The sequence below is a fragment of the Bombina bombina genome, chromosome 7 (assembly GCF_027579735.1).
Source record: "Bombina bombina isolate aBomBom1 chromosome 7, aBomBom1.pri, whole genome shotgun sequence".
Classification (NCBI taxonomy): Eukaryota; Metazoa; Chordata; class Amphibia; order Anura; family Bombinatoridae; genus Bombina; species Bombina bombina.
This window is the reverse complement of record NC_069505.1, coordinates 430,516,648-430,532,833: the sequence shown is the minus strand read 5'-3', so window position 1 is coordinate 430,532,833 and position 16,186 is coordinate 430,516,648. Positions and strand designations below refer to the sequence as shown.

General features: G+C 37.2%; 1 protein-coding gene across 3 annotated transcripts in view; it reads left to right on the top strand.

The window, feature by feature from the left end:
- CSDC2 (cold shock domain containing C2) overlaps nt 1-16,186 on the top strand; it is a 61,725-nt gene that overhangs the window by 26,751 nt on the left and 18,788 nt on the right. Inside the window, exon 1 of one of the 3 annotated variants that reach the window (XM_053721321.1) lies at nt 8,835-8,853. The exons of the other annotated variants lie outside the window; for them this stretch is intronic. The gene's annotated coding sequence lies outside the window, so the exon portion shown is untranslated. Of the gene's footprint in view, nt 1-8,834; nt 8,854-16,186 lie in introns of those variants that run through there. 3 annotated transcript variants of the gene reach the window in all.

Sequence of the window (16,186 nt, the reverse complement as noted above, 5' to 3'; positions counted from 1 at the left end):
TGGGGAAACACTTCCTACGTCTGCACCTAACACTTTAACATGTACCCCGAGTCTAAACACCCCTAACCTTACACTTATTAACCCCTAATCTGCCGCCCCCGCTATCGCTGACCCCTGCATATTATTTTTAACCCCTAATCTGCCGCTCCGTAAACCGCCGCTACTTACATTATCCTTATGTACCCCTAATCTGCTGCCCCTAACACCTCCGACCCCTATATTATATTTATTAACCCCTAATCTGCCCCCCACAACGTCGCCTCCACCTGCCTACACTTATTAACCCCTAATCTGCCAAGCGGACCGCACCGCTATCATAATAAAGTTATTAACCCCTAATCCGCCTCACTAACCCTATAATATATAGTATTAACCCCTAATCTGCCCTCCCTAACATCGCCGACACCTAACTTCAATTATTAACCCCTAATCTGCCGACCGGAGCTCACCGCTATTCTAATAAATGTATTAACCCCTAAAGCTAAGTCTAACCCTAACACCCCCCTAACTTAAATATAATTTAAATCTAACGAAATTAATTAACTCTTATTAAATAAATTATTCCTATTTAAAGCTAAATACTTACCTGTAAAATAAATCCTAATATAGCTACAATATAAATTATAATGATATTATAGCTATTTTAGGATTAATATTTATTTTACAGGTAACTTTGTATTTATTTTAACCAGGTACAATAGCTATTAAATAGTTAAGAACTATTTAATAGCTAAAATAGTTAAAATAATTACAAAATTACCTGTAAAATAAATCCTAACCTAAGTTACAATTAAACCTAACACTATACTATCATTAAATTAATTAAATAAAATACCTACAATTACCTACAATTAAACCTAACACTACACTATCAATACATTAATTAAATACAATACCTACAAATAACTACAATGAAATAAACTAACTAAAGTACAAAAAATAAAAAAGAACTAAGTTACAAAAAATTAAAAAATATTTACAAACATAAGAAAAATATTACAACAATTGTAAACTAATTACACCTACTCTAAGCCCCCTAATAAAATAACAAAGACCCCAAAATAAAAAATGCCCTACCCTATTCTAAATTACTAAAGTTCAAAGTTCTTTTACTTTACCAGCCCTGAACAGGGCCCTTTGCGGGGCATGCCCCAAGAAGTTCAGCTCTTTTGCCTGTAAAAAAAAACACATACAATACCCCCCCCCCAACATTACAACCCACCACCCACATACCCCTAATCTAACCCAAACCCCCCTTAAATAAACCTAACACTAAGCCCCTGAAGAGCATTCTACCTTGTCTTCACCTCACCGGGTATCACCGATCGGTCCTGGCTCCAAAATCTTCATCCAACCCAAGCGGGGGCTGGCGATCCATCATCCGGTGGCTGAAGAGGTCCAGAAGAGGCTCCAAAGTCTTCATCCTATCCGGGAAGAAGAGTAGATCCGGACCGGCAACCATCATCTTCCAAGCGGCATCTTCTATCTTCATCCTATGAGGACCGGCTCCATCCTGAAGACCTCCACCGCGGACCCATCTTCATCCGGCGACGTCCAACTGAAGAATGACGGTTCCTTTAAGGGACGTCATCCAAGATGGCGTCCCTCGAATTCCGATTGGCTGAGGTGAAGACAAGGTAGGATGTTCTTCAGGGGCTTAGTGTTAGGTTTATTTAAGGGGGGTTTGGGTTAGATTAGGGGTATGTGGGTGGTGGGTTGTAATGTTGGGGGGGGGTATTGTATGTGTTTTTTTTTACAGGCAAAAGAGCTGAACTTCTTGGGGCATGCCCCGCAAAGGGCCCTGTTCAGGGCTGGTAAGGTAAAAGAGCTTTGAACTTTAGTAATTTAGAATAGGGTAGGGCATTTTTTATTTTGGGGGTCTTTGTTATTTTATTAGGGGGCTTAGAGTAGGTGTAATTAGTTTAAAATTGTTGTAATATTTTTCTTATGTTTGTAAATATTTTTTTATTTTTTGTAACTTAGTTCTTTTTTATTTTTTGTACTTTAGTTAGTTTATTTCATTGTAGTTATTTGTAGGTATTGTATTTAATTAATGTATTGATAGTGTAGTGTTAGGTTCAATTGTAGGTAATTGTAGGTATTTTATTTAATTAATTTAATGATAGTATAGTGTTAGGTTTAATTGTAACTTAGGTTAGGATTTATTTTACAGGTAATTTTGTAATTATTTTAACTATTTTAGCTATTAAATAGTTCTTAACTATTTAATAGCTATTGTACCTGGTTAAAATAAATACAAAGTTACCTGTAAAATAAATATTAATCCTAAAATAGCTATAATATCATTATAATTTATATTGTAGCTATATTAGGATTTATTTTACAGGTAAGTATTTAGCTTTAAATAGGAATAATTTATTTAATAAGAGTTAATTAATTTCGTTAGATTTAAATTATATTTAAGTTAGGGGGGTGTTAGTGTTAGGGTTAGACTTAGCTTTAGGGGTTAATACATTTATTAGAATAGCGGTGAGCTCCGGTCGGCAGATTAGGGGTTAATAATTGAAGTTAGGTGTCGGCGATGTTAGGGAGGGCAGATTAGGGGTTAATACTATTTATTATAGGGTTAGTGAGGCGGATTAGGGGTTAATAACTTTATTATAGTAGCGGTGCGGTCCGCTCGGCAGATTAGGGGTTAATAAGTGTAGGCAGGTGGAGGCGACGTTGAGGGGGGCAGATTAGGGGTTAATAAATATAATATAGGGGTCGGCGGTGTTAGGGGCAGCAGATTAGGGGTACATAAGGATAACTTAAGTAGCGGCGCTTTGCGGTCGGCAGATTAGGGGTTAATTATTGTAGGTAGCTGGCTGCAACGTTGTGGGGGGCAGGTTAGGGGTTAATAAATATAATATTGGGGTCGGCGGTGTTAGGGGCAGCAGATTAGGGGTACATAAGGATAACGTAGGTGGCGGTCGGCAGATTAGGGGTTAAAAAAATGTAATCGAGTGGCGACGATGTGGGGGGGCCTCGGTTTAGGGGTACATAGGTAGTTTATGGGTGTTAGTGTACTTTAGAGTACAGTAGTTAAGAGCTTTATGAACCGGCGTTAGCCCAGAAAGCTCTTAACTACTGACTTTTTTCTGCGGCTGGAGTTTTGTCGTTAGAATTCTAACGCTCACTTCAGACACGACTCTAAATACCGGAGTTAGAAAAATCCCATTGAAAAGATAGGATATGCAATTGACGTAAGGGGATCTGCGGTATGGAAAAGTCGCGGCTGAAAAGTGAGCGTTAGACCCTTTTTTGAGTGACTCCAAATACCGGAGGTAGCCTAAAACCAGCGTTAGGAGCCTCTAACGCTGGTTTTCACGGCTACCGCCAAACTCCAAATCTAGGCCAAAATCTCTTATGTTAACAGGAACACTCTGAGTATTAGATGTTGACGGAACAGCAACATGTAATGTAACATTACTAAAGGAAATATTATCTGCATTAACAAGTTTGTCATGACATTCATTACAAACAACAGCTGGAGGAACAAATACCACAAGTTTACAGCAGATACACTTAACTTTGGTAGATCCAGCACCATGCAGCGTTTTTCCAGAAGTATCTTCTGACTCAGTGTCAATCTGGGACATCTTGCAATATGCAATAGAAAAAACAACATATAAAGCAAAATTGATCAAATTCCTTAAATGACAGTTTCAGGAATGGGGAAAAAATGCCAGTGAACAAGCTTCTAGCAACCAGAAGCAATAAATAATGAGACTTAAATAATGTGGAGACAATAGTGACGCCCATATTTTTTAGCGCCAAAAAAGACGCCCACATTATTTGGCGCCTAAATGCTTTTGGCGCCAAAAATAACGCCACATCCGGAACGCCGACACTTTTGGCGCAAAAAACGTCAAAAATGACGCAACTTCCGGCGACACGTATGATGCCGGAAACAGAAAAAAAATTTTGCGGCAAAAAAGTCCGTGCCAAGAATGACGCAATAAAATGAAGCATTTTCAGCCCCCGCGAGCCTAACAGACCACAGGAAAAAAAGTCAAATTTTAAGGTAAGAAAAAAATTGATTTATTCATATACATTATCCCAAATATGAAACTGACTGTCTGAAATAAGGAACATTGAACATCCTGAGTCAAGGCAAATAAATGTTTGAATACATATATTTAGAACTTTATATAAAAGTGCCCAACCATAGCTTAGAGTGTCACAGAAAATAAGACTTACTTACCCCAGGACACTCATCTACATGTAGTAGAAAGCCAAACCAGTACTGAAACGAGAATCAGTAGAGGTAATGGTATATAAGAGTATATCGTCGATCTGAAAAGGGAGGTAAGAGATGAATCTCTACGACCGATAACAGAGAACCTATGAAATAGACCCCATAGAAGGAGATCACTGCATTCAAATAGGCAATACTCTCCTCACATCCCTCTGACATTCACTGTACGCTGAGAGGAAAACCGGGCTCCAACCTGCTGCGGAGCGCATATCAACGTAGAATCTAGCACAAACTTACTTCACCACCTCCATAGGAGGCAAAGTTTGTAAAAACTGATTTGTGGGTGTGGTGAGGGGTGTATTTATAGGCATTTTGAGGTTTGGGAAACTTTGCCCCTCCTGGTAGGAATGTATATCCCATACGTCACTAGCTCATGGACTCTTGCTAATTACATGAAAGAAATGTATTGTGTACAGACCTTATGTAATGCAGTACTTAATTACTGATATATACTGTGCATATATAAACATTTATTGTGTGTGCAGACCTTATGTAATGCAGTACTTAATTACTGATATATACTGTGCATATATAAACATTTATTGTGTGTGCAGACCTTATGTAATGCAGTACTTAATTACTGATATATACTGTGCATATATAAACATTTATTGTGTGTGCAGACCTTATGTAATGCAGCACTTAATTACTGATATATACTGTGCATATATAAACATTTATTGTGTGTGCAGACCTTATGTAATGCAGCACTTAATTACTGATATATACTGTCCATATATAAACATTTATTGTGTGTGCAGACCTTATGTAATGCGGCACTTAATTACTAATATATACTGTGCATATATAAACATTTATTGTGTGTGCAGACCTTATGTAATGTGGCACTTAATTACTGATATATACTGTGCATATATAAACATTTATTGTGTGTGCAGACCTTATGTAATGTGGCACTTAATTACTGATATTTACTGTGCATTTATAAACATGTATTGTGTGTGCAAACCCTTCGTAATACAGCACTTAAAGGGACACTATACCCTAAAAAAAAATATTTCATGATTAAGGTAGAGAATACAATTTTAAACAACATTCCAATTTACTTCTATTATCTAATTTGCTTTATTCTTTAGATATCCTTTATTTAAGAAATAGCAATGCACATGGTGAGCCAATCACAGGAGGCATCTATGTGCAGCTACCAATCAGCAGCTATTAAGCATATCTAGATATGCATTTCAGCAAAGAATATCAAGAGAATTAAGCAAATTAGATAATAGAAGCAAATTAGAAAGTTTATTTATAATTGTATGCTCTTTCTAAATCATGGAAGAAAAAAAATTGGGTTTTATGTCCCTTTAATTACTGATATATACTGTGCGTATATAAACATTTTATTGTGTGTGCCGACCGTATGTAATGCAGCACTTAATTACTGATATATACTGTGCATGTATAAACATTTATTGTGTTTGCAGATCTTATGTAATGCTGCACTTAATTACTGATATATACTGTGCATATATAAACATTTATTGTGTGCACAGACCTTATGTAATGTAGCACTTAATTACTGATATATACTGTGCATGTATAAACATTTATTGTGTGTGCAGACCTTATGTAATGCTGCACTTAATTACTGATATATACTGTGCATATATAAACATGTATTGTGTGCAGACTTTATGTAATGCAGCACTTAATTACTGATATATACTGTGCATATATAAACATTTATTGTGTTTGCAGATCTTATGTAATGCTGCACTTAATTACTGATATATACTGTGCATATATAAACATTTATTGTGTGCACAGACCTTATGTAATGCTGCACTTAATTACTGATATATACTGTGCATGTATAAACATTTATTGTGTGTACAGACCTTATGAAATGCAGCACTTAATTACTGATATATACTGTGCATATATAAACATGTATTGTGTGCAGACTTTATGTAATGCAGCACTTAATTACTGATATATACTGTGCATATATAAACATTTATTTTTTTTGTCAGACCTTTTGTAACGCAGCGCTTAATTACTGATATATACTGTGCATATATAAACATTTGTGTGTGCAGACCTTTTGTAATGCAGAGCTTAATTACTGATATATACTGTGTATATATAAACATTTGGTGTGCAGACCTTAAGTAATGAGGCACTTAATTACTGATGTATACTGTGCATATATAAACATTTGTGTGTGCAGACCTTATGTAATGCAGCATTAATTACTGATATATACTGTGCATATATAAACATTTATTGTGTGTGCAGCCCTTATGTAATGCAGCCCTTAATTACTGATATATACTGTGCATATATAAACATTTATTGTGTGCAGACCTTATGTAATGCAGCACTTAATTACTGATATATACTGTGCATATATAAACATTTATTGTGTGTGCAGCCCTTATGTAATGCAGCACTTAATTACTGATATATACTGCGCATATATAAACATTTATTGTGTGTGCAGCCCTTCTGTAATGCAGCACTTAATTACTGATATATACTGTGCATATATAAACATTTATTGTGTGTGCAGATGTTTTGCAATGCATGGGTTAATTGCTGATATATGTAATGTGCATCTATAAGTACAAATGACTTATGATGAATTTCCTATATAAAGTTTGTACCTCAGTAGTGTGAAGTGTTTATTACTCTCCTGTACTGTGTATAGAGTAGTTTTGTGTCGTTTGTCAGTAATACTTTGTGTTTTATTATAAGGTGCCTTATGCAATACACAAGGGAGTTGCTTTGTGTGATTATGTAACATTGCTTCTAGTGTGCAATGGGCAAAACAAAATGCAAATTTGTGTTAGAGCATTATTATGTGTGTGTGTGTGTGTGTGTATATATACATATATATATATATATATATATATATATATATATATATATATTTATTTTTTTGTGTGCAAAGTCCGCCTAGAGCAGCAATATACTGCTGGGAGCTAGCTGAGCACATCAGGTAAGTCAATGACAAGAGGCATATATATGTATGAAGATCCTGAGCCTACCTAGGTATGCTTTTCAACAAAAGATAGCAAGAGAATTTTAATAGTAGTAAATTCTCTTAAAATTCTTGCTTTATCTGATGGATGGAAGTTTGATTTTTGACTGTCGTTTCCCTTTCACGTCCAGTCATTTTCTGCATCTAAAACACCATTTTGCTGTATTATAGTATTTTAGTTTTTGTTTTTTTAATTCAAATGGATGTTCCTGTACTGAACAAAACCTGTTTTTCTGCCTGTGGGGTGTATCACTGCCCACCAATACACTAGTGGGAGGTTTTGTTATCAGCCAGTGAGCTTCCTGCTCTCAGACCAGAATTACAAAAAGCTGCACTTTTCTCTTTAGATGTAAAATCAATATAAACGTGTTTAATGTTTCTGATGTGTTTAAATGGTTGTTTCATAGACACGTAGGGCCGTGTCTCTTTGCCATGCACATGGTCTGCTGTGTACCCAATGATCGCAGTCATTATATAGCAGCACTGACTGCCCAGTGGGCACCGGCTGGCACATCCGAGGGGTCACAGCCGTGCTACAGGGGCACCTCTCTCTGTTGTGTTGTAAGTTACAGCGTTACAAGCCAGAGGGAAAACAACCCTTCCTGTCATGTTATTGCACAAGAGGGAGGGAACAGGGCGTGAGTGTAGCAGGTAACCCCTTACCTTCTGGCAGCCAAGGGGTCAAATGTACCCTTAGGATAAACAATGTAAATATTGCTCAATACCAGATGCAGCACTATATAGGGATGCATGGTGTGATTATTAAATTACAGAACTAAACACACTCACCCGCTCTGTATTGTGAAATTCAAGCTAAATATCACGTGAGTAAAATTAGTACAAAGTGAGTGCGTTAGACAGTGCGTGTAAATCTGGTACATCTGTGTGACTTATCAGGTTACATATTACTCCGTTTAAATCGTTTATGTGAGGTAGATGTTTAACACACATTTATACAGTGTGTGTGTGTGTGTATATATATATATATATATATATATATATATATATATATATATATATATATATATATATATATATATATATATATATAGAGAGAGAGAGAGAGATGCATTAAGAACAGAACTGTTAGCAGATGAATAAAGCAAGTAAAATCAGCTAAATTGCTTAATGGAAAGTTCCTTAGAGTCGTGCTGAGTATTCATATGCAGGATGGTAACTCCGACTAGTGACTTGGAATAAGTCCCGCAAATAGATGCTGAGCAATGTGTAAATCAGCAAGTAACCAACTGAGTCCATAAAGTATGTCCAGAAAAAGTTACTGTAAAGCAATAAATAAAGCCGATACTTATCTTGTTCCTGCTGCTTTCCAAAAGAGCCACAGATAACCAAGTGTAGAAAGTTATCACAAAAACTTCTCTTAGGCCGTGGACTGGACCGCTCCGTGTGTGTGTCAGATACGGACAACCTCTGCCGATGTTCCTGGGCAGGTAGGTAACCCGCCAGTCCCGTCAGCAGGAAATGGCCGTGTCGTCACCACACGCCGTCCTCAATGGCAAGTTTGCTCTCTCTGTCATCAGAGGTCTGCGCGCCGTCACACAGAAGGTCCACAGGTACCCAAAGCAGGATAAGTGTAAGCGGCTCTTTGTTTTAGCAGAGGCAGGGCTCTGATGAAGCACATGTGAGCATGCGCAAAACGCGTCAGTTGTTCATCTGCCTATTCACCTGTGTACTGCAACATTGCTGAATAAACTACACAATTGACCAAGGTTTTCACAACTTCGGACTTGCCTCCTTTTTTCCCCCCTCTATATATATATATATATATATATATATATACACGCGCACACATACATCTCAAAAGTCCAGAACCAAGCACTCACGTTATTGTCAGTATTGCCGGGGTGCAGGTGTATATATATATATATATATATATATATATAAACATACAAAACATCCAACAGAGACTGCACACACCGGACTTGGACGTTTTGGGGTCTCCCCCTTTTATCAAATATATATGTATATGTTTGATAAAGGGGGAGAACCCAAAACGTCACATTAACTAGGTGATTTTTGTTTTGGAACAAGTCCGGTGTGTGTGATCTCTGTTGGATACACACACACACACATATATATATCTGTATATATATATATATATATATATATATATATATATATATATATATATATATATACATTGCAGTGTGATGGCAGTGTAGGCATTGCATGTGGGTATGTGATTACAGTGTGGGAATGTGATTGTATGTGGGAATGTGATTGCAGTGTAGGTATATAATTGCATGTGGGTATGTGATTACAGTGTAGGTATAGTGTAGGTATATAATTGCATGTGGGTATGTGATTACAGTGTAGGTATAGTGTAGGTATATAATTGCATGTGGGTATGTGATTACAGTGTAGGTATAGTGTAGGTATATAATTGCATGTGGGTATGTGATTACAGTGTAGGTATAGTGTAGGTATATAATTGCATGTGGGTATGTGATTACAGTGTAGGTATAGTGTAGGTATATAATTGCATGTGGGTATGTGATTACAGTGTAGGTATATGATTACAGTTTAGGTATATAATTGCATGTAGGTATGTGATGGCAGTGTGATAACAGTGTGTGTCTGTAAACTTATTGGATACATAAGGAGGAACACATAGCAGTCCATATTTGGGAAGTGTATTAAAGAGACAGTAAACACACAATTTAATTTTCACCCTGTAACTTAACCCTAAAATAAATTCTGTTTCTGTTGTGTGCACAGACCTTTTGTAACGCAGCACTTGCTGTTATATAATGTGCATATATAAACATTTATTGTGTGCTCAGAGCTTTTGTAACATAGCACTTACTGATATATACTGTGCATATATAAACATTTATTGTGTGCACAGACCTTATGTAATGTAGCACTTAATTACTGATATATACTGTGCATATATAAACATTTATTGTGTGTGCAGACCTTATGTAATGCAGCACTTAATTACTGATATATACTGTGCATATATAAACATTTATTGTGTGCACAGACCTTTTGCAATGCAGCACTTAATTACTGATATATACTGTGCATATATAAACATTTATTGTGTACAGACCTTATGTAATGCAGCATTAATTACTGATATATACTGTGCATATATAAACATTTATTGTGTACAGACCTTATGTAATGCAGCATTAATTACTGATATATACTGTGCATATGTAAACATTTATTGTGTACAGACCTTATGTAATGCAGCATTAATTACTGATATATACTGTGCATATATAAACATTTATTGTGTGTGCAGACCTTATGTAATGCAGCATTAATTACTGATATATACTGTGCATATATAAACATTTATTGTGTACAGACCTTATGTAATGCAGCATTAATTACTGATATATACTGTACATATATAAACATTTATTGTGTACAGACCTTATGTAATGCAGCATTAATTACTGATATATACTGTGCATATATAAACATTTATTGTGTGTGCAGACCTTATGTAATGCAGCATTAATTACTGATATATACTGTACATATATAAACATTTATTGTGTGTGCAGACCTTTTTGTAATGCAGCACTTAATTACTGAAATATACTGTGCATGTATAAACATTTCATGATCCAGGGTTTGTTTAGTAGTAATAGTAATATTTGTCCGGGGATATGCTCAGAAGCAGTGGCCTGCGGGTTTGTGTTGTGATTAATGGTAGCAATGTACATGCGACCTGTCAGCTTGTGCACATCACACAGGTCTAAACATAGCTGCACTTAACCTCTTCCCTGCCAGAGACATCTTGTGCACATCACACAAGTCTAAACATAGCCAGATAGCTGCACTTTTAACTCTTCCCTGCCAGACACATCTTGTGCACATAACACAAGTTTAAACATAGCCAGATAACTTCACTTAACCTCTTCCTTCCAGAGACAAATCTTGTGCACATAACACAAGTTTAAACATAGCCAGATAACTTCACTTAACCTCTTCCCTGCCAGAGACAAATCTTGTGCAAATAACACAAGTTTAAACATAGCCAGATAACTTCACTTAACGTCTTCCCTGCCAGAGACAAATCTTGTGCACATCACACAAGTCTAAACATAGCCAGATAACTGCACTTAACCTCTTCCCTGCCAGAGACAAATCTTGTGCACATCACACAAGTTTAAACATAGCCAGATAACTGCACTTAACCTCCTCCCTGCCAGAGACAAATCTTGTGCACATCACACAAGTCTAAACATAGCCAGATAACTGCACTTTTAACCTCTTCCCTGCCAGAGACAAATCTTGTGCACATCACACAAGTCTAAACATAGCCAGATAACTGCACTTAACCTCTTCCCTGCCACAGAGGCAAAAGTCAGAGACCAGGACAACTTGCAATGACAATTTGTTTGAGTTTCCTGCCCCTTTAAATAATGCAAATTACATTTCTTTCATGTAATTGGCAAGAGTCCATGAGCTAGTGACATATGGGATATACAATCCTACCAGGAGGGGCAAAGTTTCCCAAACCTCAAAATGCCTATAAATACACCCCTCACCACACCCACAATTCAGGTTTACAAACTTTGCCTCCTATGGAGGTGGTGAAGTAAGTTTGTGCTAAGATTTCTATGTTGATATACGCTTCTCAAAATTTTTGAAGCCCGATTCCTCTCAGAGTACAGCGAATGTCAGAGGGACGTGAAGGGAGTATCACTTATTTGAATACGATGATTTCCCTAACGGGGATCTATTTCATAGGTTCTCTGTTATCGGTCGTAGAGATTCATCTCCTACCTCCCTTTTCAGATCGACGATATAATCTCAATTTACCATTACCTCTACTAATAACTGTTTTAGTACTGGTTTGGCTATCTGCTATATGTGGATGGGTGTCTTTTGGTAAGTATGTTTTCATTACTTAAGACACTCTCAGCTATGGTTTGGCACTTTATGCATTTTTATAAAGTTTTAAATATATGTATTGTAGTTATATTTGCCATGAGTCAGGTTCATGTATTTCCTTCTGCATACTGTCAGTTTCATATTTGGGAATATAAACATTTTAAGAAATGTATTTCTTACCTGGGGTTTAGCCTTTTTTCAAATGGACTACTTTTTGCAGTTGTGGGTATTAGGCCCGCGGGTGCGTCAAATGCTAAACTTTATTGTGTCATTCTTGGCGCGAAAATATTTTTGGCACGAAAAAATAAGTTTATGACGCAATTTCGTCATTTCCGGTGTCATACGTGACGCCGAGACTTTTCACACGGCGGCGTCATCAGTGACGCAAGTGTGTCATTTCCAGTTATTTTTGGCGCCAAAAAAGTTTACATTACGTTGTGCGTCATACTTGCCGCCAAACTTTTTCATTATTTCAAAACCCCTTGTATGTTTGCCTCTTGCTTTTTTTCTCTATCAGAGGCCTATGCTATTGCATTTTTCCCATTCCTGAAACTGTCATATAAGGAAATAGATAATTTTGCTTTATATGTTGTTTTTTGTGCAAGATGTCCCAATCTGATCCTGTCTCAGAGGTTTCTGCTGGAACATTGCTGCCTGACATCGGTTCTACCAAAGCTAAGTGCATTTGTTGTAAAATTGTAGAAATTATTCCACTGAATGTCATTTGTAATAGTTGTCATGATAAACTTTTACATGCAGATAGTGTTTGTATCAGTAATAGTACATTGCCAGTTGCAGTTCCTTCAACTACTAATGTGCATGATATACCTGTAAATTTTAAAGAATTTGTTTCTGACTGAAGGCTTTGTCTGCATTTCCACCTTGTAATAAACGTAAAAGGTCTTTTAAAACTTCTCATTTAGCTGATGAAATTTCAAATGACCAACAACATAATAATTTATCCTCTTCTGATGAGGATCTATCTGATTCAGAAGATCCTTCCTCAGACATTGACACTGACAAATCTACTTATTTATTTAAAATAGAGTATATGCGTTCTTTATTAAAAGAAGTGTTAATTACTTTGGATAGTGAGGTAACCAGTCCTATTGACATTCAGTCTAATAAACGTTTAAATGCTGTTTTTAAACCTCCTGTGGTTTCTCCAGGGGTTTTTCCTATTCCTGAGGCTATTTCTGATATGATTTCTAAGGAATGGAATAAGCAAGGTACTTCTTTTATTCCTTCTTCAAGGTTTAAAAAATTGTATCCTTTACCAGCAAAATCTATAGAGTTTTGGGGACAAAATCCCCAAAGTTGATGGGGCTATTTCTACTCTTGCTAAACGTACCACTATTCCTATGGAAGATAGTACTTCCTTTAAGGATCCTTTAGATAGGAAGCTTGAATCCTATCTAAGGAAGGCCTATTTATATTCAGGTCATCTTCTCAGACCTGCTATTTCTTTGGCTGATGTTGCGGCTGCATCAACTTTCTAGTTGGAGAATTTAGCGCAACATGAATTGGATTCTGACATATCTAGCATTATTCGCTTACTGCAGCATGCTAATCATTTTATTTGTGATGCCATTTTTGATATTATCAAAATTGATGTTAGATCCATGTCTTTAGCTGTATTAGCTAGAAGAGCTTTGTGGCTTAAATCTTGGAATGCTGATATGACATCTAAATCTAGATTACTATCTCTTTCTTTCCAAGGTAATAATTTATTTGGTTCTCAGTTGGATTCTATTATTTCAACTATCACTGGGGGAAAAGGAGTTTTTCTGCCTCAGGATTAAAAACCTAAGGGTAAATCTAAGGCTTCTAACCGTTTTCGTTCCTTTCGTCAGAATAAGGAACAAAAACGTAATCCTCCCCCCAAGGAATCTGCTTCCAATTGGAAGCCTTCCTCAAATTGGAATAAATCCAAGCCATTTAGGAAACCAAAGTCAGCCCCTAAGTCTGCATGAATGTGCGGCCCTCATTCCAGCTCAGCTGGTAGGGGGCAGATTAAGGTTTTTCAAGGATTTTTGGAAAAAATCTGTCCAAAATCATTGGATTCAGAGCATTGTCTCTCAAGGGTATCGAATAGGATTCAGAGTAAGACCTCCTGTGAGAAGATTTTTTTTCTCTCACGTATCCCTGTAAATCCAGTAAAAGCTCAGGCTTTTCTGAAGTGTGTTTCAGACCTGGAGTCTTCAGGGGTAATCATGCCAGTTTCTCCTCAGGAACAAGGTTTGGGGTTTTATTCAAACCTATTCATTGTACCAAAGAATGAAAATTTATTCAGACCAGTTCTGGATCTGAAAAATTTGAATCGTTATGTAAGAGTACCAACTTTCAAGATGGTGACTATAAGGACTATTCTGCCTTTTGTTCAGCAAGGACATTATATGTCCACAATAGACTTGCAGGATGCATACCTTCATATTCCGATTCATCCAGAACACTATCAGTTTCTGAGATTCTCTTTTCTAGACAAGCATTACCAATTTGTTGCTCTTCCATTTGGCCTAGCAACAGCTCCAAGAATCTTTTCAAAGGTTCTGGGTGCCCTACTATCTGTAATCAGAGAACAGGGTATTGCAGTGTTTCCTTATTTGGACGATATCTTGCTACTAGTCTTTACGTTCTGCAGAATCTCACACGAATCAACTAGTGTTGTTTCTTCGGAAACATGGTTAGAGGATCAATTTACCAAAAAGTTTCTTGATTCCTCAGACAAGGGTCACCTTTTTAGGCTTCCAGATAGATTCAGTGTCCATGACTCTGTCTCTAACAGACAAGAGACGTTTAAAATTGGTCGCAGCATGCCGGCACCTTCAGTCTCGGTCATTCCCTTCAGTGGCTATGTGCATGGTAGTTTTAGTTCTCATGACTGCAGCATCGGATGCGATCCCCTTTGCTCGTTTTCACATGAGACCTCTGCAGCTTTATATGCTGAATCAATGGTGCAGGGATTATACAAAGATATCACAATTAATATCCTTGAATCCCAATGTACGACACTCTCTGACATGGTGGATAGATCACCATCATTTCAAGGGGCTTCTTTTGTTCGGCCAACCTGGACTGTGATCTCAACAGATGCGAGTCTTTCAGGTTGGGGAGCTGTATGGGGATCTCTGACAGCATAAGGGGTTTGGAAATCTCAAGAGGCGAGATTACCAATAAATATTTTAGAACTCCGTGCAATTCTCAGGGCTCTTCAGTTCTGGCCTCTGCTAATGAGAGAACCGTTCATTTGTTTTCAGACAGACAATATCACAACTGTGGCTTATGTTAATAATCAGGGTGGGACTCGCAGTCCCCAGCTCCTGTCTAATCTCTGCGGTGCATATCCCAGGTGTAGACAATTGGGAGGCAGATTATCTCAGCCGCCAGACTTTACATCCAGGGGAGTGGTCTCTCCATCCGGATGTGTTTTCTCAGATTGTTCAGATGTGGGGTCTTCCTTGGTGTTATCATCCTGCTTACATCTTCCCGCCTCTAGTTCTCCTTCCAAGAGTGATCTCCAAGATCATCATGGAACAGTCTTTTGTGTTGCTGGTGGCTCCAGCATGGCCACACAGGTTTTGGTATGCGGATCTGGTTCGGATGTCCAGTTGCCCGCCTTGGCCACTTCCGTTACGGCCAGACCTACTATCTCAAGGTCCGTTTTTCCATCAGGATCTCAAATCATTAAATTTAAAGGTATGGAAATTAGAGGTTTCTCTGACTCTGTGATTAATACTATGTTACAAGCTCGTAAATCTGTCTCTAGAAAGATTTATTATAGAGTTTGGAAGACTTACATTTTATGGTGTTCTTCTCATAAATTCTCCTGGCATTCTTTTAGAATTCCTAGAATTTTACAGTTTCTTCAGGATGGTTTGGATAAGGGTTTGTCTGCTAGTTCCTTGAAAGGACAAATCTCCGCTCTTTCTGTTTTATTTCACAGAAAGATTGCTATACTTCCTGATATGCACTGTTTTGTACAGGCTTTAATTCGTATTAAGCCTGTCATCAAGTCAATTTCTCCTCCTTGGAGTCTTAATTTGGTTCTG